The sequence below is a fragment of the Lissotriton vulgaris genome, chromosome 6, assembly GCF_964263255.1.
Source record: "Lissotriton vulgaris chromosome 6, aLisVul1.2, whole genome shotgun sequence".
In the NCBI taxonomy this organism is placed as follows: domain Eukaryota; kingdom Metazoa; phylum Chordata; class Amphibia; order Caudata; family Salamandridae; genus Lissotriton; species Lissotriton vulgaris.
Window position 1 is genome coordinate 875,417,218 of NC_141694.1, and position 26,543 is coordinate 875,443,760.

Below are 26,543 nucleotides of genomic sequence, written 5' to 3' on the forward strand. Positions count from 1 at the left end.
AAAATTCATTTTCTGATGAAAAACGATGACTCCGGACCTGTCGAACGTACCCAAAATGGTCCATATCGATGAAATTTTAACATTTAATCTTTTGACTCCAAACGACTGTTGGATGTGAATTATGACTTTTTCAACTAAAATAAGTGTGTTTAAAGTCATTTATGTGCCTGAAATTGGTCAAAATTGAAGCTTTTGAGTAAGCAAAACTCTATAAAAATGGCAATTTTGGTCACTCTGAGGGGTTTAAAAGTGGTTATTCAACATGAGGCACGATCCATTTGACATTTTGAATCATTTTTGGTACAGTCCGAAAAATTAATTTTTTGATGAAAAACGATGACTCCGGACCTGTCGAACATCCCCAAAATGGTCCATATCGATGAAATTTTAACATTTAATCTTTTGACTCCAAATGACTGTTGGATGTGAATTATGACTTTTTCTACTAAAATAAGTGTGTTTAAAGTCATTTATGTGCCTGAAATTGGTCAAAATTGAAGCTTTTGAGTAAGCAAAACTCTGTAAAAATGGCAATTTTGGTCACTCTGAGGGGTTAAAAAGTGGTTATTCAACATGAGGCACGATCAATTTGACATTTTGAATCATTTTTGATATAGTCCGAAAAATTCATTTTCTGATGAAAAACAATGACTCCGGACCTGTCGAACGTCCCCAAAATGGTCCATATCGATGAAATTTTAACATTTAATCTTTTGACTCCAAACGACTGTTGGATGTGAATTATGACTTTTTCAACTAAAATAAGTGTGTTTAAAGTCATTTATGTGCCTGAAATTGGTCAAAATTGAAGCTTTTGAGTAAGCAAAATCTGTAAAAATGGCAATTTTGGTCACTCTGAGGGGTTAAAAAGTGGTTATTCAACATGAGGCACGATCCATTTGACATTTTGAATCATTTTTGGTATAGTCCTAAAAATTCATTTTCTGATGAAAAACGATGACTCCGGACCTGTCGAACGTTCCCAAAATGGTCCATATAGATGAAATTTTAACATTTAATCTTTTGACTCCAAACAACTGTTGGATGTGAATTAAGTCTTTTTCAACTAAAATAAGTGTGTTTAAAGTCATTTATGTGCCTGAAATTGGTCAAAATGGAAGCTTTTGTGTAAACAAAACTCTGTAAAAATGGCAATTTTGGTCACTCTGAGGGGATAAAAAGTGGTTATTCAACATGAGGCACGATCCATTTGACATTTTGAATCATTTTTGGCACAGTCCGAAAAATTAATTTTTTGATGAAAAACGATGACTCCGGACCTGTCGAACATCCCCAAAATGGTCCATATCGATGAAATTTTAACATTTAATCTTTTGACTCCAAACAACTGTTGGATGTGAATTAAGTCTTTTTCAACTAAAATAAGTGTGTTTAAAGTCATTTATGTGCCTGAAATTGGTCAAAATTGAAGCTTTTGTGTAAGCAAAACTCTGTAAAAATGGCAATTTTGGTCACTCTGAGGGGTTAAAAAGTGGTTATTCAACATGAGGCACGATCTATTTGACATTTTGAATCATTTTTGGTATAGTCTGAAAAATTCATTTTCTGATGAAAAACGATGACTCCGGACCTGTCGAACGTCCCCAAAATGGTCCATATCGATGAAATTTTAACATTTAATCTTTTGACTCCAAACAACTGTTGGATGTGAATTAAGTCTTTTTCAACTAAAATAAGTGTGTTTAAAGTCATTTATGTGCCTGAAATTGGTCAAAATTGAAACTTTTGTGTAAGCAAAACTCTGTAAAAATGGCAATTTTGGTCACTCTGAGGGGTTAAAAAGTGGTTATTCAACATGAGGCACCATCACTTTGACATTTTGAATCATTTTTGGTACAGTCCTAAAAATTCATTTTCTGATGAAAAACGATGACTCCGGACCTGTCGAACGTACCCAAAATGGTCCATATCGATGAAATTTTAACATTTAATCTTTTGACTCCAAACGACTGTTGGATGTGAATTATGACTCTGAGGGGTTAAAAAGTGGTTATTCAACATGAGGCACGATCTATTTGACATTTTGAATCATTTTTGGTATAGCCAGAAAAATTCATTTTCTGATGAAAAGCGATGACTGTCGAACCTCCCCAAAATGGTCCATATCGATGAAATTTTAACATTTAATCTTTTGACTCCAAACGACTGTTGGATGTGAATTATGACTTTTTCAACTAAAATAAGTGTGTTTAAAGTCATTTATGTGCCTGAAATTGGTCAAAATTGAAGCTTTTGAGTAAGCAAAATCTGTAAAAATGGCAATTTTGGTCACTCTGAGGGGTTAAAAAGTGGTTATTCAACATGAGGCACGATCCATTTGACATTTTGAATCATTTTTGGTATAGTCCGAAAAATTCATTTTCTGATGAAAAACGATGACTCCGGACCTGTCGAACGTTCCCAAAATGGTCCATATCGATGAAATTTTAACATTTAATCTTTTGACTCCAAACAACTGTTGGATGTGAATTAAGTCTTTTTCAAATAAAATAAGTGTGTTTAAAGTCATTTATGTGCCTGAAATTGGTCAAAATTGAAGCTTTTGTGTAAGCAAAACTCTGTAAAAATGGCAATTTTGGTCACTCTGATGGGTTAAAAAGTGGTTATTCAACATGAGGCACGATCTATTTGACATTTTGAATCATTTTTGGTATAGTCCGAAAAATTCATTTTCTGATGAAAAACGATGACTCCGGACATGTCGAACGTCCCCAAAATGGTCCATATCGATGAAATTTTAACATTTAATCTTTTGACTCCAAACAACTGTTGGATGTGAATTAAGTCTTTTTCAACTAAAATAAGTGTGTTTAAAGTCATTTATGTGCCTGAAATTGGTCAAAATGGAAGCTTTTGTGTAAACAAAACTCTGTAAAAATGGCAATTTTGGTCACTCTGAGGGGATAAAAAGTGGTTATTCAACATGAGGCACGATCCATTTGACATTTTGAATCATTTTTGGCACAGTCCGAAAAATTAATTTTTTGATGAAAAACGATGACTCCGGACCTGTCGAACATCCCCAAAATGGTCCATATCGATGAAATTTTAACATTTATTCTTTTGACTCCAAACGACTGTTGGATGTGAATTATGACTTTTTCAACTGAAATAAGTGTGTTTAAAGTCATTTATGTGCCTATAATTGGTCAAAATTGAAGCTTTTGTGTAAGCAAAACTCTGTAAAAATGGCAATTTTGGTCACTCTGAGGGGTTAAAAAGTGATTATTCAACCTGAGGCACCATCACTTTGACATTTTGAATCATTTTTGGTACAGTCCGAAAAATTCATTTTCTGATGAAAAACGATGACTCCGGACCTGTCGAACGTCCCCAAAATGGTCCATATCGATGAAATTTTAACATTTAATCTTTTGACTCCAAACAACTGTTGGATGTGAATTAAGTCTTTTTCAACTAAAATAAGTGTGTTTAAAGTCATTTATGTGCCTGAAATTGGTCAAAATTGAAACTTTTGAGTAAGCAAAACTCTGTAAAAATGGCAATTTTGATCACTCTGAGGGGTTAAAAAGTGGTTATTCAACATGAGGCACCATCACGTTGACATTTTGAATCATTTTTGGTACAGTCTGAAAAATTCATTTTCTGATGAAAAACGATGACTCCGGACCTGTCGAACGTCCCCAAAATGGTCCATATCGATGAAATTTTAACATTTAATCTTTTGACTCCAAACAACTGTTGGATGTGAATTAAGTCTTTTTCAACTAAAATAAGTGTGTTTAAAGTCATTTATGTGCCTGAAATTGGTCAAAATTGAAACTTTTGTGTAAGCAATACTCTGTAAAAATGGCAATTTTGGTCACTCTGAGGGGTTAAAAAGTGGTTATTCAACATGAGGCACCATCACTTTGACATTTTGAATCATTTTTGGTACAGTCCGAAAAATTCATTTTCTGATGAAAAACGATGACTCCGGACCTGTCGAACGTACCCAAAATGGTCCATATCGATGAAATTTTAACATTTAATCTTTTGACTCCAAACGACTGTTGGATGTGAATTAAGTCTTTTTCACCTATAATAAGTGTGTTTAAAGTCATTTATGTGCCTGAAATTGGTCAAAATTGAAGCTTTTGTGTAAGCAAAACTCTGTAAAAATGGCAATTTTGGTCACTCTGAGGGGTTTAAAAAGTGGTTATTCAACATGAGGCACGATCTATTTGACATTTTGAATCATTTTTGGTATAGTCCGAAAAATTCATTTTCTGATGAAAAACGATGACTCCGGACCTGTCGAACGTCCCCAAAATGGTCCATATCGATGAAATTTTAACATTTAATTTTTTGACTCCAAACGACTGTTGGATGTGAATTATGACATTTTCAACTAAAATAAGTGTGTTTAAAGTAATTTATGTGCCTGAAATTGGTCAAAATTGAAGCTTTTGAGTAAGCAAAACTCTGTAAAAATGGCAATTTTGGTCACTCTGAGGGGTTAAAAAGTGGTTATTCAACATGAGGCACGATCCATTTGACATTTTGAATCATTTTTGGTATAGTCCGAAAAATTCATTTTCTGTTGAAAAACGATGACTCCGGACCTGTCGAACGTCCCCAAAATGGTCCATATCGATGAAATTTTAACATTTAATCTTTTGACTCCAAACGACTGTTGGATGTGAATTAAGTCTTTTTCAACTAAAATAAGTGTGTTTAGAGTCATTTATGTGCCTGAAATTGGTCAAAATTGAAGCTTTTGTGTAAGCAAAACTCTGTAAAAATGGCAATTTTGGTCACTCTGAGGGGTTAAAAAGTGGTTTTTCAACATGAGGCACGTTCTATTTGACATTTTGAATCATTTTTGGTATAGTCCGAATAATTCATTTTCTGATGAAAAACGATGACTCCGGACCTGTCGAACGTCCCCAAAATGGTCCATATCGATGAAATTTTAACATTTAATCTTTTGACTCCAAACGACTGTTGGATGTGAATTAAGTCTTTTTCAACTAAAATAAGTGTGTTTAAAGTCATTTATGTGCCTGAAATTGGTCAAAATTGAAGCTTTTGTGTAAGCAAAACTCTGTAAAAATGGCAATTTTGGTCACTCTGAGGGGTTAAAAAGTGGTTATTCAACATGAGGCACGATCTATTTGACATTTTGAATCATTTTTGGTATAGTCTGAAAAATTCATTTTCTGATGAAAAACGATGACTCCGGACCTGTCGAACGTCCCCAAAATGGTCCATATCGATGAAATTTTAACATTTAATCTTTTGACTCCAAACAACTGTTGGATGTGAATTAAGTCTTTTTCAACTAAAATAAGTGTGTTTAAAGTCATTTATGTGCCTGAAATTGGTCAAAATTGAAACTTTTGTGTAAGCAAAACTCTGTAAAAATGGCAATTTTGGTCACTCTGAGGGGTTAAAAAGTGGTTATTCAACATGAGGCACCATCACTTTGACATTTTGAATCATTTTTGGTACAGTCCTAAAAATTCATTTTCTGATGAAAAACGATGACTCCGGACCTGTCGAACGTACCCAAAATGGTCCATATCGATGAAATTTTAACATTTAATCTTTTGACTCCAAACGACTGTTGGATGTGAATTATGACTTTTTCAACTAAAATAAGTGTGTTTAAAGTCATTTATGTGCCTGAAATTGGTCAAAATTGAAGCTTTTGAGTAAGCAAAACTCTGTAAAAATGGCAATTTTGGTCACTCTGAGGGGGTTAAAAAGTGGTTATTCAACATGAGGCACGATCTATTTGACATTTTGAATCATTTTTGGTATAGTCCGAAAAATTCATTTTCTGATGAAAAACGATGACTCCGGACCTGTCGAACGTCCCCAAAATGGTCCATATCGATGAAATTTTAACATTTAATCTTTTGACTCCAAACGACTGTTGGATGTGAATTAAGTCTTTTTCAACTAAAATAAGTGTGTTTAGAGTCATTTATGTGCCTGAAATTGGTCAAAATTGAAGCTTTTGTGTAAGCAAAACTCTGTAAAAATGGCAATTTTGGTCACTCTGAGGGGTTAAAAAGTGGTTATTCAACATGAGGCACGTTCTATTTGACATTTTGAATCATTTTTGGTATAGTCCGAAAAATTCATTTTCTGATGAAAAACGATGACTCCGGACCTGTCGAACGTCCCCAAAATGGTCCATATCGATGAAATTTTAACATTTAATCTTTTGACTCCAAACGACTGTTGGATGTGAATTATGACTTTTTCAACGAAAATAAGTGTGTTTAAAGTCATTTATGTGCCTGAAATTGGTCAAAATTGAAGCTTTTGAGTAAGCCAAACTCTGTAAAAATGGCAATTTTGGTCACTCTGAGGGGTTAAAAAGTGGTTATTCAACATGAGGCACGATCCATTTGACATTTTGAATCATTTTTGGTATAGTCCGAAAAATTCATTTTCTGATGAAAAACGATGACTCCGGACCTGTCGAACGTCCCCAAAATGGTCCATATCGATGAAATTTTAACATTTAATCTTTTGACTCCAAACGACTGTTGGATGTGAATTAAGTCTTTTTCAACTAAAATAAGTGTGTTTAAAGTCATTTATGTGCCTGAAATTGGTCAAAATTGAAGCTTTTGTGTAAGCAAAACTCTGTAAAAATGGCAATTTTGGTCACTCTGAGGGGTTAAAAAGTGGTTATTCAACATGAGGCACGATCTATTTGACATTTTGAATCATTTTTGGTATAGTCTGAAAAATTCATTTTCTGATGAAAAACGATGACTCCGGACCTGTCGAACGTCCCCAAAATGGTCCATATCGATGAAATTTTAACATTTAATCTTTTGACTCCAAACAACTGTTGGATGTGAATTAAGTCTTTTTCAACTAAAATAAGTGTGTTTAAAGTCATTTATGTGCCTGAAATTGGTCAAAATTGAAACTTTTGTGTAAGCAAAACTCTGTAAAAATGGCAATTTTGGTCACTCTGAGGGGTTAAAAAGTGGTTATTCAACATGAGGCACCATCACTTTGACATTTTGAATCATTTTTGGTACAGTCCTAAAAATTCATTTTCTGATGAAAAACGATGACTCCGGACCTGTCGAACGTACCCAAAATGGTCCATATCGATGAAATTTTAACATTTAATCTTTTGACTCCAAACGACTGTTGGATGTGAATTATGACTTTTTCAACTAAAATAAGTGTGTTTAAAGTCATTTATGTGCCTGAAATTGGTCAAAATTGAAGCTTTTGAGTAAGCAAAACTCTATAAAAATGGCAATTTTGGTCACTCTGAGGGGTTTAAAAGTGGTTATTCAACATGAGGCACGATCCATTTGACATTTTGAATCATTTTTGGTACAGTCCGAAAAATTAATTTTTTGATGAAAAACGATGACTCCGGACCTGTCGAACATCCCCAAAATGGTCCATATCGATGAAATTTTAACATTTAATCTTTTGACTCCAAATGACTGTTGGATGTGAATTATGACTTTTTCTACTAAAATAAGTGTGTTTAAAGTCATTTATGTGCCTGAAATTGGTCAAAATTGAAGCTTTTGAGTAAGCAAAACTCTGTAAAAATGGCAATTTTGGTCACTCTGAGGGGTTAAAAAGTGGTTATTCAACATGAGGCACGATCAATTTGACATTTTGAATCATTTTTGATATAGTCCGAAAAATTCATTTTCTGATGAAAAACAATGACTCCGGACCTGTCGAACGTCCCCAAAATGGTCCATATCGATGAAATTTTAACATTTAATCTTTTGACTCCAAACGACTGTTGGATGTGAATTATGACTTTTTCAACTAAAATAAGTGTGTTTAAAGTCATTTATGTGCCTGAAATTGGTCAAAATTGAAGCTTTTGAGTAAGCAAAATCTGTAAAAATGGCAATTTTGGTCACTCTGAGGGGTTAAAAAGTGGTTATTCAACATGAGGCACGATCCATTTGACATTTTGAATCATTTTTGGTATAGTCCGAAAAATTCATTTTCTGATGAAAAACGATGACTCCGGACCTGTCGAACGTTCCCAAAATGGTCCATATAGATGAAATTTTAACATTTAATCTTTTGACTCCAAACAACTGTTGGATGTGAATTAAGTCTTTTTCAACTAAAATAAGTGTGTTTAAAGTCATTTATGTGCCTGAAATTGGTCAAAATGGAAGCTTTTGTGTAAACAAAACTCTGTAAAAATGGCAATTTTGGTCACTCTGAGGGGATAAAAAGTGGTTATTCAACATGAGGCACGATCCATTTGACATTTTGAATCATTTTTGGCACAGTCCGAAAAATTAATTTTTTGATGAAAAACGATGACTCCGGACCTGTCGAACATCCCCAAAATGGTCCATATCGATGAAATTTTAACATTTATTCTTTTGACTCCAAACGACTGTTGGATGTGAATTATGACTTTTTCAACTAAAATAAGTGTGTTTAAAGTCATTTATGTGCCTATAATTGGTCAAAATTGAAGCTTTTGTGTAAGCAAAACTCTGTAAAAATGGCAATTTTGGTCACTCTGAGGGGTTAAAAAGTGATTATTCAACCTGAGGCACCATCACTTTGACATTTTGAATCATTTTTGGTACAGTCCGAAAAATTCATTTTCTGATGAAAAACGATGACTCCGGACCTGTCGAACGTCCCCAAAATGGTCCATATCGATGAAATTTTAACATTTAATCTTTTGACTCCAAACAACTGTTGGATGTGAATTAAGTCTTTTTCAACTAAAATAAGTGTGTTTAAAGTCATTTATGTGCCTGAAATTGGTCAAAATTGAAGCTTTTGTGTAAGCAAAACTCTGTAAAAATGGCAATTTTGGTCACTCTGAGGGGGTTAAATTGTGGTTATTCAACATGAGGCACGATCTATTTGACATTTTGAATCATTTTTGGTATAGCCAGAAAAATTCATTTTCTGATGAAAAGCGATGACTCCGGACCTGTCGAACGTCCCCAAAATGGTCCATATCGATGAAATTTTAACATTTAATCTTTTGACTCCAAACGACTGTTGGATGTGAATTATGACTTTTTCAACTAAAATAAGTGTGTTTAAAGTCATTTATGTGCCTGAAATTGGTCAAAATTGAAGCTTTTGAGTAAGCAAAATCTGTAAAAATGGCAATTTTGGTCACTCTGAGGGGTTAAAAAGTGGTTATTCAACATGAGGCACGATCCATTTGACATTTTGAATCATTTTTGGTATAGTCCGAAAAATTCATTTTCTGATGAAAAACGATGACTCCGGACCTGTCGAACGTTCCCAAAATGGTCCATATCGATGAAATTTTAACATTTAATCTTTTGACTCCAAACAACTGTTGGATGTGAATTAAGTCTTTTTCAACTAAAATAAGTGTGTTTAAAGTCATTTATGTGCCTGAAATTGGTCAAAATTGAAGCTTTTGTGTAAGCAAAACTCTGTAAAAATGGCAATTTTGGTCACTCTGATGGGTTAAAAAGTGGTTATTCAACATGAGGCACGATCTATTTGACATTTTGAATCATTTTTGGTATAGTCCGAAAAATTCATTTTCTTATGAAAAACGATGACTCCGGACATGTCGAACGTCCCCAAAATGGTCCATATCGATGAAATTTTAACATTTAATCTTTTGACTCCAAACAACTGTTGGATGTGAATTAAGTCTTTTTCAACTAAAATAAGTGTGTTTAAAGTCATTTATGTGCCTGAAATTGGTCAAAATGGAAGCTTTTGTGTAAACAAAACTCTGTAAAAATGGCAATTTTGGTCACTCTGAGGGGATAAAAAGTGGTTATTCAACATGAGGCACGATCCATTTGACATTTTGAATCATTTTTGGCACAGTCCGAAAAATTAATTTTTTGATGAAAAACGATGACTCCGGACCTGTCGAACATCCCCAAAATGGTCCATATCGATGAAATTTTAACATTTATTCTTTTGACTCCAAACGACTGTTGGATGTGAATTATGACTTTTTCAACTAAAATAAGTGTGTTTAAAGTCATTTATGTGCCTATAATTGGTCAAAATTGAAGCTTTTGTGTAAGCAAAACTCTGTAAAAATGGCAATTTTGGTCACTCTGAGGGGTTAAAAAGTGATTATTCAACCTGAGGCACCATCACTTTGACATTTTGAATCATTTTTGGTACAGTCCGAAAAATTCATTTTCTGATGAAAAACGATGACTCCGGACCTGTCGAACGTCCCCAAAATGGTCCATATCGATGAAATTTTAACATTTAATCTTTTGACTCCAAACAACTGTTGGATGTGAATTAAGTCTTTTTCAACTAAAATAAGTGTGTTTAAAGTCATTTATGTGCCTGAAATTGGTCAAAATTGAAACTTTTGAGTAAGCAAAACTCTGTAAAAATGGCAATTTTGATCACTCTGAGGGGTTAAAAAGTGGTTATTCAACATGAGGCACCATCACGTTGACATTTTGAATCATTTTTGGTACAGTCTGAAAAATTCATTTTCTGATGAAAAACGATGACTCCGGACCTGTCGAACGTCCCCAAAATGGTCCATATCGATGAAATTTTAACATTTAATCTTTTGACTCCAAACAACTGTTGGATGTGAATTAAGTCTTTTTCAACTAAAATAAGTGTGTTTAAAGTCATTTATGTGCCTGAAATTGGTCAAAATTGAAACTTTTGTGTAAGCAAAACTCTGTAAAAATGGCAATTTTGGTCACTCTGAGGGGTTAAAAAGTGGTTATTCAACATGAGGCACGATCTATTTGACATTTTGAATCATTTTTGGTATAGTCTGAAAAATTCATTTTCTGATGAAAAACGATGACTCCGGACCTGTCGAACGTCCCCAAAATGGTCCATATCGATGAAATTTTAACATTTAATCTTTTGACTCCAAACAACTGTTGGATGTGAATTAAGTCTTTTTCAACTAAAATAAGTGTGTTTAAAGTCATTTATGTGCCTGAAATTGGTCAAAATTGAAACTTTTGTGTAAGCAAAACTCTGTAAAAATGGCAATTTTGGTCACTCTGAGGGGTTAAAAAGTGGTTATTCAACATGAGGCACCATCACTTTGACATTTTGAATCATTTTTGGTACAGTCCTAAAAATTCATTTTCTGATGAAAAACGATGACTCCGGACCTGTCGAACGTACCCAAAATGGTCCATATCGATGAAATTTTAACATTTAATCTTTTGACTCCAAACGACTGTTGGATGTGAATTATGACTCTGAGGGGTTAAAAAGTGGTTATTCAACATGAGGCACGATCTATTTGACATTTTGAATCATTTTTGGTATAGCCAGAAAAATTCATTTTCTGATGAAAAGCGATGACTGTCGAACCTCCCCAAAATGGTCCATATCGATGAAATTTTAACATTTAATCTTTTGACTCCAAACGACTGTTGGATGTGAATTATGACTTTTTCAACTAAAATAAGTGTGTTTAAAGTCATTTATGTGCCTGAAATTGGTCAAAATTGAAGCTTTTGAGTAAGCAAAATCTGTAAAAATGGCAATTTTGGTCACTCTGAGGGGTTAAAAAGTGGTTATTCAACATGAGGCACGATCCATTTGACATTTTGAATCATTTTTGGTATAGTCCGAAAAATTCATTTTCTGATGAAAAACGATGACTCCGGACCTGTCGAACGTTCCCAAAATGGTCCATATCGATGAAATTTTAACATTTAATCTTTTGACTCCAAACAACTGTTGGATGTGAATTAAGTCTTTTTCAAATAAAATAAGTGTGTTTAAAGTCATTTATGTGCCTGAAATTGGTCAAAATTGAAGCTTTTGTGTAAGCAAAACTCTGTAAAAATGGCAATTTTGGTCACTCTGATGGGTTAAAAAGTGGTTATTCAACATGAGGCACGATCTATTTGACATTTTGAATCATTTTTGGTATAGTCCGAAAAATTCATTTTCTGATGAAAAACGATGACTCCGGACATGTCGAACGTCCCCAAAATGGTCCATATCGATGAAATTTTAACATTTAATCTTTTGACTCCAAACAACTGTTGGATGTGAATTAAGTCTTTTTCAACTAAAATAAGTGTGTTTAAAGTCATTTATGTGCCTGAAATTGGTCAAAATGGAAGCTTTTGTGTAAACAAAACTCTGTAAAAATGGCAATTTTGGTCACTCTGAGGGGATAAAAAGTGGTTATTCAACATGAGGCACGATCCATTTGACATTTTGAATCATTTTTGGCACAGTCCAAAAAATTAATTTTTTGATGAAAAACGATGACTCCGGACCTGTCGAACATCCCCAAAATGGTCCATATCGATGAAATTTTAACATTTATTCTTTTGACTCCAAACGACTGTTGGATGTGAATTATGACTTTTTCAACTGAAATAAGTGTGTTTAAAGTCATTTATGTGCCTATAATTGGTCAAAATTGAAGCTTTTGTGTAAGCAAAACTCTGTAAAAATGGCAATTTTGGTCACTCTGAGGGGTTAAAAAGTGATTATTCAACCTGAGGCACCATCACTTTGACATTTTGAATCATTTTTGGTACAGTCCGAAAAATTCATTTTCTGATGAAAAACGATGACTCCGGACCTGTCGAACGTCCCCAAAATGGTCCATATCGATGAAATTTTAACATTTAATCTTTTGACTCCAAACAACTGTTGGATGTGAATTAAGTCTTTTTCAACTAAAATAAGTGTGTTTAAAGTCATTTATGTGCCTGAAATTGGTCAAAATTGAAACTTTTGAGTAAGCAAAACTCTGTAAAAATGGCAATTTTGATCACTCTGAGGGGTTAAAAAGTGGTTATTCAACATGAGGCACCATCACGTTGACATTTTGAATCATTTTTGGTACAGTCTGAAAAATTCATTTTCTGATGAAAAACGATGACTCCGGACCTGTCGAACGTCCCCAAAATGGTCCATATCGATGAAATTTTAACATTTAATCTTTTGACTCCAAACAACTGTTGGATGTGAATTAAGTCTTTTTCAACTAAAATAAGTGTGTTTAAAGTCATTTATGTGCCTGAAATTGGTCAAAATTGAAACTTTTGTGTAAGCAATACTCTGTAAAAATGGCAATTTTGGTCACTCTGAGGGGTTAAAAAGTGGTTATTCAACATGAGGCACCATCACTTTGACATTTTGAATCATTTTTGGTACAGTCCGAAAAATTCATTTTCTGATGAAAAACGATGACTCCGGACCTGTCGAACGTACCCAAAATGGTCCATATCGATGAAATTTTAACATTTAATCTTTTGACTCCAAACGACTGTTGGATGTGAATTAAGTCTTTTTCACCTATAATAAGTGTGTTTAAAGTCATTTATGTGCCTGAAATTGGTCAAAATTGAAGCTTTTGTGTAAGCAAAACTCTGTAAAAATGGCAATTTTGGTCACTCTGAGGGGTTTAAAAAGTGGTTATTCAACATGAGGCACGATCTATTTGACATTTTGAATCATTTTTGGTATAGTCCGAAAAATTCATTTTCTGATGAAAAACGATGACTCCGGACCTGTCGAACGTCCCCAAAATGGTCCATATCGATGAAATTTTAACATTTAATTTTTTGACTCCAAACGACTGTTGGATGTGAATTATGACATTTTCAACTAAAATAAGTGTGTTTAAAGTAATTTATGTGCCTGAAATTGGTCAAAATTGAAGCTTTTGAGTAAGCAAAACTCTGTAAAAATGGCAATTTTGGTCACTCTGAGGGGTTAAAAAGTGGTTATTCAACATGAGGCACGATCCATTTGACATTTTGAATCATTTTTGGTATAGTCCGAAAAATTCATTTTCTGTTGAAAAACGATGACTCCGGACCTGTCGAACGCCCCCAAAATGGTCCATATCGATGAAATTTTAACATTTAATCTTTTGACTCCAAACGACTGTTGGATGTGAATTAAGTCTTTTTCAACTAAAATAAGTGTGTTTAGAGTCATTTATGTGCCTGAAATTGGTCAAAATTGAAGCTTTTGTGTAAGCAAAACTCTGTAAAAATGGCAATTTTGGTCACTCTGAGGGGTTAAAAAGTGGTTTTTCAACATGAGGCACGTTCTATTTGACATTTTGAATCATTTTTGGTATAGTCCGAATAATTCATTTTCTGATGAAAAACGATGACTCCGGACCTGTCGAACGTCCCCAAAATGGTCCATATCGATGAAATTTTAACATTTAATCTTTTGACTCCAAACGACTGTTGGATGTGAATTAAGTCTTTTTCAACTAAAATAAGTGTGTTTAAAGTCATTTATGTGCCTGAAATTGGTCAAAATTGAAGCTTTTGTGTAAGCAAAACTCTGTAAAAATGGCAATTTTGGTCACTCTGAGGGGTTAAAAAGTGGTTATTCAACATGAGGCACGATCTATTTGACATTTTGAATCATTTTTGGTATAGTCTGAAAAATTCATTTTCTGATGAAAAACGATGACTCCGGACCTGTCGAACGTCCCCAAAATGGTCCATATCGATGAAATTTTAACATTTAATCTTTTGACTCCAAACAACTGTTGGATGTGAATTAAGTCTTTTTCAACTAAAATAAGTGTGTTTAAAGTCATTTATGTGCCTGAAATTGGTCAAAATTGAAACTTTTGTGTAAGCAAAACTCTGTAAAAATGGCAATTTTGGTCACTCTGAGGGGTTAAAAAGTGGTTATTCAACATGAGGCACCATCACTTTGACATTTTGAATCATTTTTGGTACAGTCCTAAAAATTCATTTTCTGATGAAAAACGATGACTCCGGACCTGTCGAACGTACCCAAAATGGTCCATATCGATGAAATTTTAACATTTAATCTTTTGACTCCAAACGACTGTTGGATGTGAATTATGACTTTTTCAACTAAAATAAGTGTGTTTAAAGTCATTTATGTGCCTGAAATTGGTCAAAATTGAAGCTTTTGAGTAAGCAAAACTCTGTAAAAATGGCAATTTTGGTCACTCTGAGGGGGTTAAAAAGTGGTTATTCAACATGAGGCACGATCTATTTGACATTTTGAATCATTTTTGGTATAGTCCGAAAAATTCATTTTCTGATGAAAAACGATGACTCCGGACCTGTCGAACGTCCCCAAAATGGTCCATATCGATGAAATTTTAACATTTAATCTTTTGACTCCAAACGACTGTTGGATGTGAATTAAGTCTTTTTCAACTAAAATAAGTGTGTTTAGAGTCATTTATGTGCCTGAAATTGGTCAAAATTGAAGCTTTTGTGTAAGCAAAACTCTGTAAAAATGGCAATTTTGGTCACTCTGAGGGGTTAAAAAGTGGTTATTCAACATGAGGCACGTTCTATTTGACATTTTGAATCATTTTTGGTATAGTCCGAAAAATTCATTTTCTGATGAAAAACGATGACTCCGGACCTGTCGAACGTCCCCAAAATGGTCCATATCGATGAAATTTTAACATTTAATCTTTTGACTCCAAACGACTGTTGGATGTGAATTATGACTTTTTCAACGAAAATAAGTGTGTTTAAAGTCATTTATGTGCCTGAAATTGGTCAAAATTGAAGCTTTTGAGTAAGCCAAACTCTGTAAAAATGGCAATTTTGGTCACTCTGAGGGGTTAAAAAGTGGTTATTCAACATGAGGCACGATCCATTTGACATTTTGAATCATTTTTGGTATAGTCCGAAAAATTCATTTTCTGATGAAAAACGATGACTCCGGACCTGTCGAACGTCCCCAAAATGGTCCATATCGATGAAATTTTAACATTTAATCTTTTGACTCCAAACGACTGTTGGATGTGAATTAAGTCTTTTTCAACTAAAATAAGTGTGTTTAAAGTCATTTATGTGCCTGAAATTGGTCAAAATTGAAGCTTTTGTGTAAGCAAAACTCTGTAAAAATGGCAATTTTGGTCACTCTGAGGGGTTAAAAAGTGGTTATTCAACATGAGGCACGATCTATTTGACATTTTGAATCATTTTTGGTATAGTCTGAAAAATTCATTTTCTGATGAAAAACGATGACTCCGGACCTGTCGAACGTCCCCAAAATGGTCCATATCGATGAAATTTTAACATTTAATCTTTTGACTCCAAACAACTGTTGGATGTGAATTAAGTCTTTTTCAACTAAAATAAGTGTGTTTAAAGTCATTTATGTGCCTGAAATTGGTCAAAATTGAAACTTTTGTGTAAGCAAAACTCTGTAAAAATGGCAATTTTGGTCACTCTGAGGGGTTAAAAAGTGGTTATTCAACATGAGGCACCATCACTTTGACATTTTGAATCATTTTTGGTACAGTCCTAAAAATTCATTTTCTGATGAAAAACGATGACTCCGGACCTGTCGAACGTACCCAAAATGGTCCATATCGATGAAATTTTAACATTTAATCTTTTGACTCCAAACGACTGTTGGATGTGAATTATGACTTTTTCAACTAAAATAAGTGTGTTTAAAGTCATTTATGTGCCTGAAATTGGTCAAAATTGAAGCTTTTGAGTAAGCAAAACTCTATAAAAATGGCAATTTTGGTCACTCTGAGGGGTTTAAAAGTGGTTATTCAACATGAGGCACGATCCATTTGACATTTTGAATCATTTTTGGTACAGTCCGAAAAATTAATTTTTTGATGAAAAACGATGACTCCGGACCCGTCGAACATCCCCAAAATGGTCCATATCGATGAAATTTTAACATTTAATCTTTTGACTCCAAATGACTGTTGGATGTGAATTATGACTTTTTCTACTAAAATAAGTGTGTTTAAAGTCATTTATGTGCCTGAAATTGGTCAAAATTGAAGCTTTTGAGTAAGCAAAACTCTGTAAAAATGGCAATTTTGGTCACTCTGAGGGGTTAAAAAGTGGTTATTCAACATGAGGCACGATCAATTTGACATTTTGAATCATTTTTGATATAGTCCGAAAAATTCATTTTCTGATGAAAAACAATGACTCCGGACCTGTCGAACGTCCCCAAAATGGTCCATATCGATGAAATTTTAACATTTAATCTTTTGACTCCAAACGACTGTTGGATGTGAATTATGACTTTTTCAACTAAAATAAGTGTGTTTAAAGTCATTTATGTGCCTGAAATTGGTCAAAATTGAAGCTTTTGAGTAAGCAAAATCTGTAAAAATGGCAATTTTGGTCACTCTGAGGGGTTAAAAAGTGGTTATTCAACATGAGGCACGATCCATTTGACATTTTGAATCATTTTTGGTATAGTCCGAAAAATTCATTTTCTGATGAAAAACGATGACTCCGGACCTGTCGAACGTTCCCAAAATGGTCCATATAGATGAAATTTTAACATTTAATCTTTTGACTCCAAACAACTGTTGGATGTGAATTAAGTCTTTTTCAACTAAAATAAGTGTGTTTAAAGTCATTTATGTGCCTGAAATTGGTCAAAATGGAAGCTTTTGTGTAAACAAAACTCTGTAAAAATGGCAATTTTGGTCACTCTGAGGGGATAAAAAGTGGTTATTCAACATGAGGCACGATCCATTTGACATTTTGAATCATTTTTGGCACAGTCCGAAAAATTAATTTTTTGATGAAAAACGATGACTCCGGACCTGTCGAACATCCCCAAAATGGTCCATATCGATGAAATTTTAACATTTATTCTTTTGACTCCAAACGACTGTTGGATGTGAATTATGACTTTTTCAACTAAAATAAGTGTGTTTAAAGTCATTTATGTGCCTATAATTGGTCAAAATTGAAGCTTTTGTGTAAGCAAAACTCTGTAAAAATGGCAATTTTGGTCACTCTGAGGGGTTAAAAAGTGATTATTCAACCTGAGGCACCATCACTTTGACATTTTGAATCATTTTTGGTACAGTCCGAAAAATTCATTTTCTGATGAAAAACGATGACTCCGGACCTGTCGAACGTCCCCAAAATGGTCCATATCGATGAAATTTTAACATTTAATCTTTTGACTCCAAACAACTGTTGGATGTGAATTAAGTCTTTTTCAACTAAAATAAGTGTGTTTAAAGTCATTTATGTGCCTGAAATTGGTCAAAATTGAAGCTTTTGTGTAAGCAAAACTCTGTAAAAATGGCAATTTTGGTCACTCTGAGGGGGTTAAATTGTGGTTATTCAACATGAGGCACGATCTATTTGACATTTTGAATCATTTTTGGTATAGCCAGAAAAATTCATTTTCTGATGAAAAGCGATGACTCCGGACCTGTCGAACGTCCCCAAAATGGTCCATATCGATGAAATTTTAACATTTAATCTTTTGACTCCAAACGACTGTTGGATGTGAATTATGACTTTTTCAACTAAAATAAGTGTGTTTAAAGTCATTTATGTGCCTGAAATTGGTCAAAATTGAAGCTTTTGAGTAAGCAAAATCTGTAAAAATGGCAATTTTGGTCACTCTGAGGGGTTAAAAAGTGGTTATTCAACATGAGGCACGATCCATTTGACATTTTGAATCATTTTTGGTATAGTCCGAAAAATTCATTTTCTGATGAAAAACGATGACTCCGGACCTGTCGAACGTTCCCAAAATGGTCCATATCGATGAAATTTTAACATTTAATCTTTTGACTCCAAACAACTGTTGGATGTGAATTAAGTCTTTTTCAACTAAAATAAGTGTGTTTAAAGTCATTTATGTGCCTGAAATTGGTCAAAATTGAAGCTTTTGTGTAAGCAAAACTCTGTAAAAATGGCAATTTTGGTCACTCTGATGGGTTAAAAAGTGGTTATTCAACATGAGGCACGATCTATTTGACATTTTGAATCATTTTTGGTATAGTCCGAAAAATTCATTTTCTTATGAAAAACGATGACTCCGGACATGTCGAACGTCCCCAAAATGGTCCATATCGATGAAATTTTAACATTTAATCTTTTGACTCCAAACAACTGTTGGATGTGAATTAAGTCTTTTTCAACTAAAATAAGTGTGTTTAAAGTCATTTATGTGCCTGAAATTGGTCAAAATGGAAGCTTTTGTGTAAACAAAACTCTGTAAAAATGGCAATTTTGGTCACTCTGAGGGGATAAAAAGTGGTTATTCAACATGAGGCACGATCCATTTGACATTTTGAATCATTTTTGGCACAGTCCGAAAAATTAATTTTTTGATGAAAAACGATGACTCCGGACCTGTCGAACATCCCCAAAATGGTCCATATCGATGAAATTTTAACATTTATTCTTTTGACTCCAAACGACTGTTGGATGTGAATTATGACTTTTTCAACTAAAATAAGTGTGTTTAAAGTCATTTATGTGCCTATAATTGGTCAAAATTGAAGCTTTTGTGTAAGCAAAACTCTGTAAAAATGGCAATTTTGGTCACTCTGAGGGGTTAAAAAGTGATTATTCAACCTGAGGCACCATCACTTTGACATTTTGAATCATTTTTGGTACAGTCCGAAAAATTCATTTTCTGATGAAAAACGATGACTCCGGACCTGTCGAACGTCCCCAAAATGGTCCATATCGATGAAATTTTAACATTTAATCTTTTGACTCCAAACAACTGTTGGATGTGAATTAAGTCTTTTTCAACTAAAATAAGTGTGTTTAAAGTCATTTATGTGCCTGAAATTGGTCAAAATTGAAACTTTTGAGTAAGCAAAACTCTGTAAAAATGGCAATTTTGATCACTCTGAGGGGTTAAAAAGTGGTTATTCAACATGAGGCACCATCACGTTGACATTTTGAATCATTTTTGGTACAGTCTGAAAAATTCATTTTCTGATGAAAAACGATGACTCCGGACCTGTCGAACGTCCCCAAAATGGTCCATATCGATGAAATTTTAACATTTAATCTTTTGACTCCAAACAACTGTTGGATGTGAATTAAGTCTTTTTCAACTAAAATAAGTGTGTTTAAAGTCATTTATGTGCCTGAAATTGGTCAAAATTGAAACTTTTGTGTAAGCAATACTCTGTAAAAATGGCAATTTTGGTCACTCTGAGGGGTTAAAAAGTGGTTATTCAACATGAGGCACCATCACTTTGACATTTTGAATCATTTTTGGTACAGTCCGAAAAATTCATTTTCTGATGAAAAACGATGACTCCGGACCTGTCGAACGTACCCAAAATGGTCCATATCGATGAAATTTTAACATTTAATCTTTTGACTCCAAACGACTGTTGGATGTGAATTAAGTCTTTTTCACCTATAATAAGTGTGTTTAAAGTCATTTATGTGCCTGAAATTGGTCAAAATTGAAGCTTTTGTGTAAGCAAAACTCTGTAAAAATGGCAATTTTGGTCACTCTGAGGGGTTTAAAAAGTGGTTATTCAACATGAGGCACGATCTATTTGACATTTTGAATCATTTTTGGTATAGTCCGAAAAATTCATTTTCTGATGAAAAACGATGACTCCGGACCTGTCGAACGTCCCCAAAATGGTCCATATCGATGAAATTTTAACATTTAATTTTTTGACTCCAAACGACTGTTGGATGTGAATTATGACATTTTCAAATAAAATAAGTGTGTTTAAAGTCATTTATGTGCCTGAAATTGGTCAAAATTGAAGCTTTTGAGTAAGCAAAACTCTGTAAAAATGGCAATTTTGGTCACTCTGAGGGGTTAAAAAGTGGTTATTCAACATGAGGCACGATCCATTTGACATTTTGAATCATTTTTGGTATAGTCCGAAAAATTCATTTTCTGTTGAAAAACGATGACTCCGGACCTGTCGAACGTCCCCAAAATGGTCCATATCGATGAAATTTTAACATTTAATCTTTTGACTCCAAACGACTGTTGGATGTGAATTAAGTCTTTTTCAACTAAAATAAGTGTGTTTAGAGTCATTTATGTGCCTGAAATTGGTCAAAATTGAAGCTTTTGTGTAAGCAAAACTCTGTAAAAATGGCAATTTTGGTCACTCTGAGGGGTTAAAAAGTGGTTTTTCAACATGAGGCACGTTCTATTTGACATTTTGAATCATTTTTGGTATAGTCCGAATAATTCATTTTCTGATGAAAAACGATGACTCCGGACCTGTCGAACGTCCCAAAATGGTCCATATCGATGAAATTTTAACATTTAATCTTTTGACTCCAAACGACTGTTGGATGTGAATTAAGTCTTTTTCAACTAAAATAAGTGTGTTTAAAGTCATTTATGTGCCTGAAATTGGTCAAAATTGAAGCTTTTGTGTAAGCAAAACTCTGTAAAAATGGCAATTTTGGTCACTCTGAGGGGTTAAAAAGTGGTTATTCAACATGAGGCACGATCTATTTGACATTTTGAATCATTTTTGGTATAGTCTGAAAAATTCATTTTCTGATGAAAAACGATGACTCCGGACCTGTCGAACGTCCCCAAAATGGTCCATATCGATGAAATTTTAACATTTAATCTTTTGACTCCAAACAACTGTTGGATGTGAATTAAGTCTTTTTCAACTAAAATAAGTGTGTTTAAAGTCATTTATGTGCCTGAAATTGGTCAAAATTGAAACTTTTGTGTAAGCAAAACTCTGTAAAAATGGCAATTTTGGTCACTCTGAGGGGTTAAAAAGTGGTTATTCAACATGAGGCACCATCACTTTGACATTTTGAATCATTTTTGGTACAGTCCTAAAAATTCATTTTCTGATGAAAAACGATGACTCCGGACCTGTCGAACGTACCCAAAATGGTCCATATCGATGAAATTTTAACATTTAATCTTTTGACTCCAAACGACTGTTGGATGTGAATTATGACTTTTTCAACTAAAATAAGTGTGTTTAAAGTCATTTATGTGCCTGAAATTGGTCAAAATTGAAGCTTTTGAGTAAGCAAAACTCTGTAAAAATGGCAATTTTGGTCACTCTGAGGGGGTTAAAAAGTGGTTATTCAACATGAGGCACGATCTATTTGACATTTTGAATCATTTTTGGTATAGTCCGAAAAATTCATTTTCTGATGAAAAAGGATGACTCCGGACCTGTCGAACGTCCCCAAAATGGTCCATATCGATGAAATTTTAACATTTAATCTTTTGACTCCAAACGACTGTTGGATGTGAATTAAGTCTTTTTCAACTAAAATAAGTGTGTTTAGAGTCATTTATGTGCCTGAAATTGGTCAAAATTGAAGCTTTTGTGTAAGCAAAACTCTGTAAAAATGGCAATTTTGGTCACTCTGAGGGGTTAAAAAGTGGTTATTCAACATGAGGCACGTTCTATTTGACATTTTGAATCATTTTTGGTATAGTCCGAAAAATTCATTTTCTGATGAAAAACGATGACTCCGGACCTGTCGAACGTCCCCAAAATGGTCCATATCGATGAAATTTTAACATTTAATCTTTTGACTCCAAACGACTGTTGGATGTGAATTATGACTTTTTCAACTAAAATAAGTGTGTTTAAAGTCATTTATGTGCCTGAAATTGGTCAAAATTGAAGCTTTTGAGTAAGCCAAACTCTGTAAAAATGGCAATTTTGGTCACTCTGAGGGGTTAAAAAGTGGTTATTCAACATGAGGCACGATCCATTTGACATTTTGAATCATTTTTGGTATAGTCCGAAAAATTCATTTTCTGATGAAAAACGATGACTCCGGACCTGTCGAACGTCCCCAAAATGGTCCATATCGATGAAATTTTAACATTTAATCTTTTGACTCCAAACGACTGTTGGATGTGAATTAAGTCTTTTTCAACTAAAATAAGTGTGTTTAAAGTCATTTATGTGCCTGAAATTGGTCAAAATTGAAGCTTTTGTGTAAGCAAAACTCTGTAAAAATGGCAATTTTGGTCACTCTGAGGGGTTAAAAAGTGGTTATTCAACATGAGGCACGATCTATTTGACATTTTGAATCATTTTTGGTATAGTCTGAAAAATTCATTTTCTGATGGAAAAACGATGACTCCGGACCTGTCGAACGTCCCCAAAATGGTCCATATCGATGAAATTTTAACATTTAATCTTTTGACTCCAAACAACTGTTGGATGTGAATTAAGTCTTTTTCAACTAAAATAAGTGTGTTTAAAGTCATTTATGTGCCTGAAATTGGTCAAAATTGAAACTTTTGTGTAAGCAAAACTCTGTAAAAATGGCAATTTTGGTCACTCTGAGGGGTTAAAAAGTGGTTATTCAACATGAGGCACCATCACTTTGACATTTTGAATCATTTTTGGTACAGTCCTAAAAATTCATTTTCTGATGAAAAACGATGACTCCGGACCTGTCGAACGTACCCAAAATGGTCCATATCGATGAAATTTTAACATTTAATCTTTTGACTCCAAACGACTGTTGGATGTGAATTATGACTTTTTCAACTAAAATAAGTGTGTTTAAAGTCATTTATGTGCCTGAAATTGGTCAAAATTGAAGCTTTTGAGTAAGCAAAACTCTATAAAAATGGCAATTTTGGTCACTCTGAGGGGTTTAAAAGTGGTTATTCAACATGAGGCACGATCCATTTGACATTTTGAATCATTTTTGGTACAGTCCGAAAAATTAATTTTTTGATGAAAAACGATGACTCCGGACCTGTCGAACATCCCCAAAATGGTCCATATCGATGAAATTTTAACATTTAATCTTTTGACTCCAAATGACTGTTGGATGTGAATTATGACTTTTTCTACTAAAATAAGTGTGTTTAAAGTCATTTATGTGCCTGAAATTGGTCAAAATTGAAGCTTTTGAGTAAGCAAAACTCTGTAAAAATGGCAATTTTGGTCACTCTGAGGGGTTAAAAAGTGGTTATTCAACATGAGGCACGATCAATTTGACATTTTGAATCATTTTTGATATAGTCCGAAAAATTCATTTTCTGATGAAAAATAATGACTCCGGACCTGTCGAACGTCCCCAAAATGGTCCATATCGATGAAATTTTAACATTTAATCTTTTGACTCCAAACGACTGTTGGATGTGAATTAAGTCTTTTTCAACTAAAATAAGTGTGTTTAAAGTCATTTATGTGCCTGAAATTGGTCAAAATTGAAGCTTTTGTGTAAGCAAAACTCTGTAAAAATGGCAATTTTGGTCACTCTGAGGGGGTTAAATTGTGGTTATTCAACATGAGGCACGATCTATTTGACATTTTGAATCATTTTTGGTATAGCCAGAAAAATTCATTTTCTGATGAAAAGCGATGACTCCGGACCTGTCGAACGTCCCCAAAATGGTCCATATCGATGAAATTTTAACATTTAATTTTTTGACTCCAAACGACTGTTGGATGTGAATTATGACATTTTCAACTAAAATAAGTGTGTTTAAAGTCATTTATGTGCCTGAAATTGGTCAAAATTGAAGCTTTTGAGTAAGCAAAACTCTGTAAAAATGGCAATTTTGGTCACTCTGAGGGGTTAAAAAGTGGTTATTCAACATGAGGCACGATCCATTTGACATTTTGAATCATTTTTGGTATAGTCCGAAAAATTCATTTTCTGTTGAAAAACGATGACTCCGGACCTGTCGAACGTCCCCAAAATGGTCCATATCGATGAAATTTTAACATTTAATCTTTTGACTCCAAACGACTGTTGGATGTGAATTAAGTCTTTTTCAACTAAAATAAGTGTGTTTAGAGTCATTTATGTGCCTGAAATTGGTCAAAATTGAAGCTTTTGTGTAAGCAAAACTCTGTAAAAATGGCAATTTTGGTCACTCTGAGGGGTTAAAAAGTGGTTTTTCAACATGAGGCACGTTCTATTTGACATTTTGAATCATTTTTGGTATAGTCCGAATAATTCATTTTCTGATGAAAAACGATGACTCCGGACCTGTCGAACGTCCCCAAAATGGTCCATATCGATGAAATTTTAACATTTAATCTTTTGACTCCAAACGACTGTTGGATGTGAATTAAGTCTTTTTCAACTAAAATAAGTGTGTTTAAAGTCATTTATGTGCCTGAAATTGGTCAAAATTGAAGCTTTTGTGTAAGCAAAACTCTGTAAAAATGGCAATTTTGGTCACTCTGAGGGGTTAAAAAGTGGTTATTCAACATGAGGCACGATCTATTTGACATTTTGAATCATTTTTGGTATAGTCTGAAAAATTCATTTTCTGATGAAAAACGATGACTCCGGACCTGTCGAACGTCCCCAAAATGGTCCATATCGATGAAATTTTAACATTTAATCTTTTGACTCCAAACAACTGTTGGATGTGAATTAAGTCTTTTTCAACTAAAATAAGTGTGTTTAAAGTCATTTATGTGCCTGAAATTGGTCAAAATTGAAACTTTTGTGTAAGCAAAACTCTGTAAAAATGGCAATTTTGGTCACTCTGAGGGGTTAAAAAGTGGTTATTCAACATGAGGCACCATCACTTTGACATTTTGAATCATTTTTGGTACAGTCCTAAAAATTCATTTTCTGATGAAAAACGATGACTCCGGACCTGTCGAACGTCCCCAAAATGGTCCATATCGATGAAATTTTAACATTTAATCTTTTGACTCCAAACGACTGTTGGATGTGAATTATGACTTTTTCAACTAAAATAAGTGTGTTTAAAGTCATTTATGTGCCTGAAATTGGTCAAAATTGAAGCTTTTGAGTAAGCAAAACTCTGTAAAAATGGCAATTTTGGTCACTCTGAGGGGGTTAAAAAGTGGTTATTCAACATGAGGCACGATCTATTTGACATTTTGAATCATTTTTGGTATAGTCCGAAAAATTCATTTTCTGATGAAAAACGATGACTCCGGACCTGTCGAACGTCCCCAAAATGGTCCATATCGATGAAATTTTAACATTTAATCTTTTGACTCCAAACGACTGTTGGATGTGAATTAAGTCTTTTTCAACTAAAATAAGTGTGTTTAGAGTCATTTATGTGCCTGAAATTGGTCAAAATTGAAGCTTTTGTGTAAGCAAAACTCTGTAAAAATGGCAATTTTGGTCACTCTGAGGGGTTAAAAAGTGGTTATTCAACATGAGGCACGTTCTATTTGACATTTTGAATCATTTTTGGTATAGTCCGAAAAATTCATTTTCTGATGAAAAACGATGACTCCGGACCTGTCGAACGTCCCCAAAATGGTCCATATCGATGAAATTTTAACATTTAATCTTTTGACTCCAAACGACTGTTGGATGTGAATTATGACTTTTTCAACTAAAATAAGTGTGTTTAAAGTCATTTATGTGCCTGAAATTGGTCAAAATTGAAGCTTTTGAGTAAGCCAAACTCTGTAAAAATGGCAATTTTGGTCACTCTGAGGGGTTAAAAAGTGGTTATTCAACATGAGGCACGATCCATTTGACATTTTGAATCATTTTTGGTATAGTCCGAAAAATTCATTTTCTGATGAAAAACGATGACTCCGGACCTGTCGAACGTCCCCAAAATGGTCCATATCGATGAAATGTTAACATTTAATCTTTTGACTCCAAACGACTGTTGGATGTGAATTAAGTCTTTTTCAACTAAAATAAGTGTGTTTAAAGTCATTTATGTGCCTGAAATTGGTCAAAATTGAAGCTTTTGTGTAAGCAAAACTCTGTAAAAATGGCAATTTTGGTCACTCTGAGGGGTTAAAAAGTGGTTATTCAACATGAGGCACGATCTATTTGACATTTTGAATCATTTTTGGTATAGTCTGAAAAATTCATTTTCTGATGAAAAAC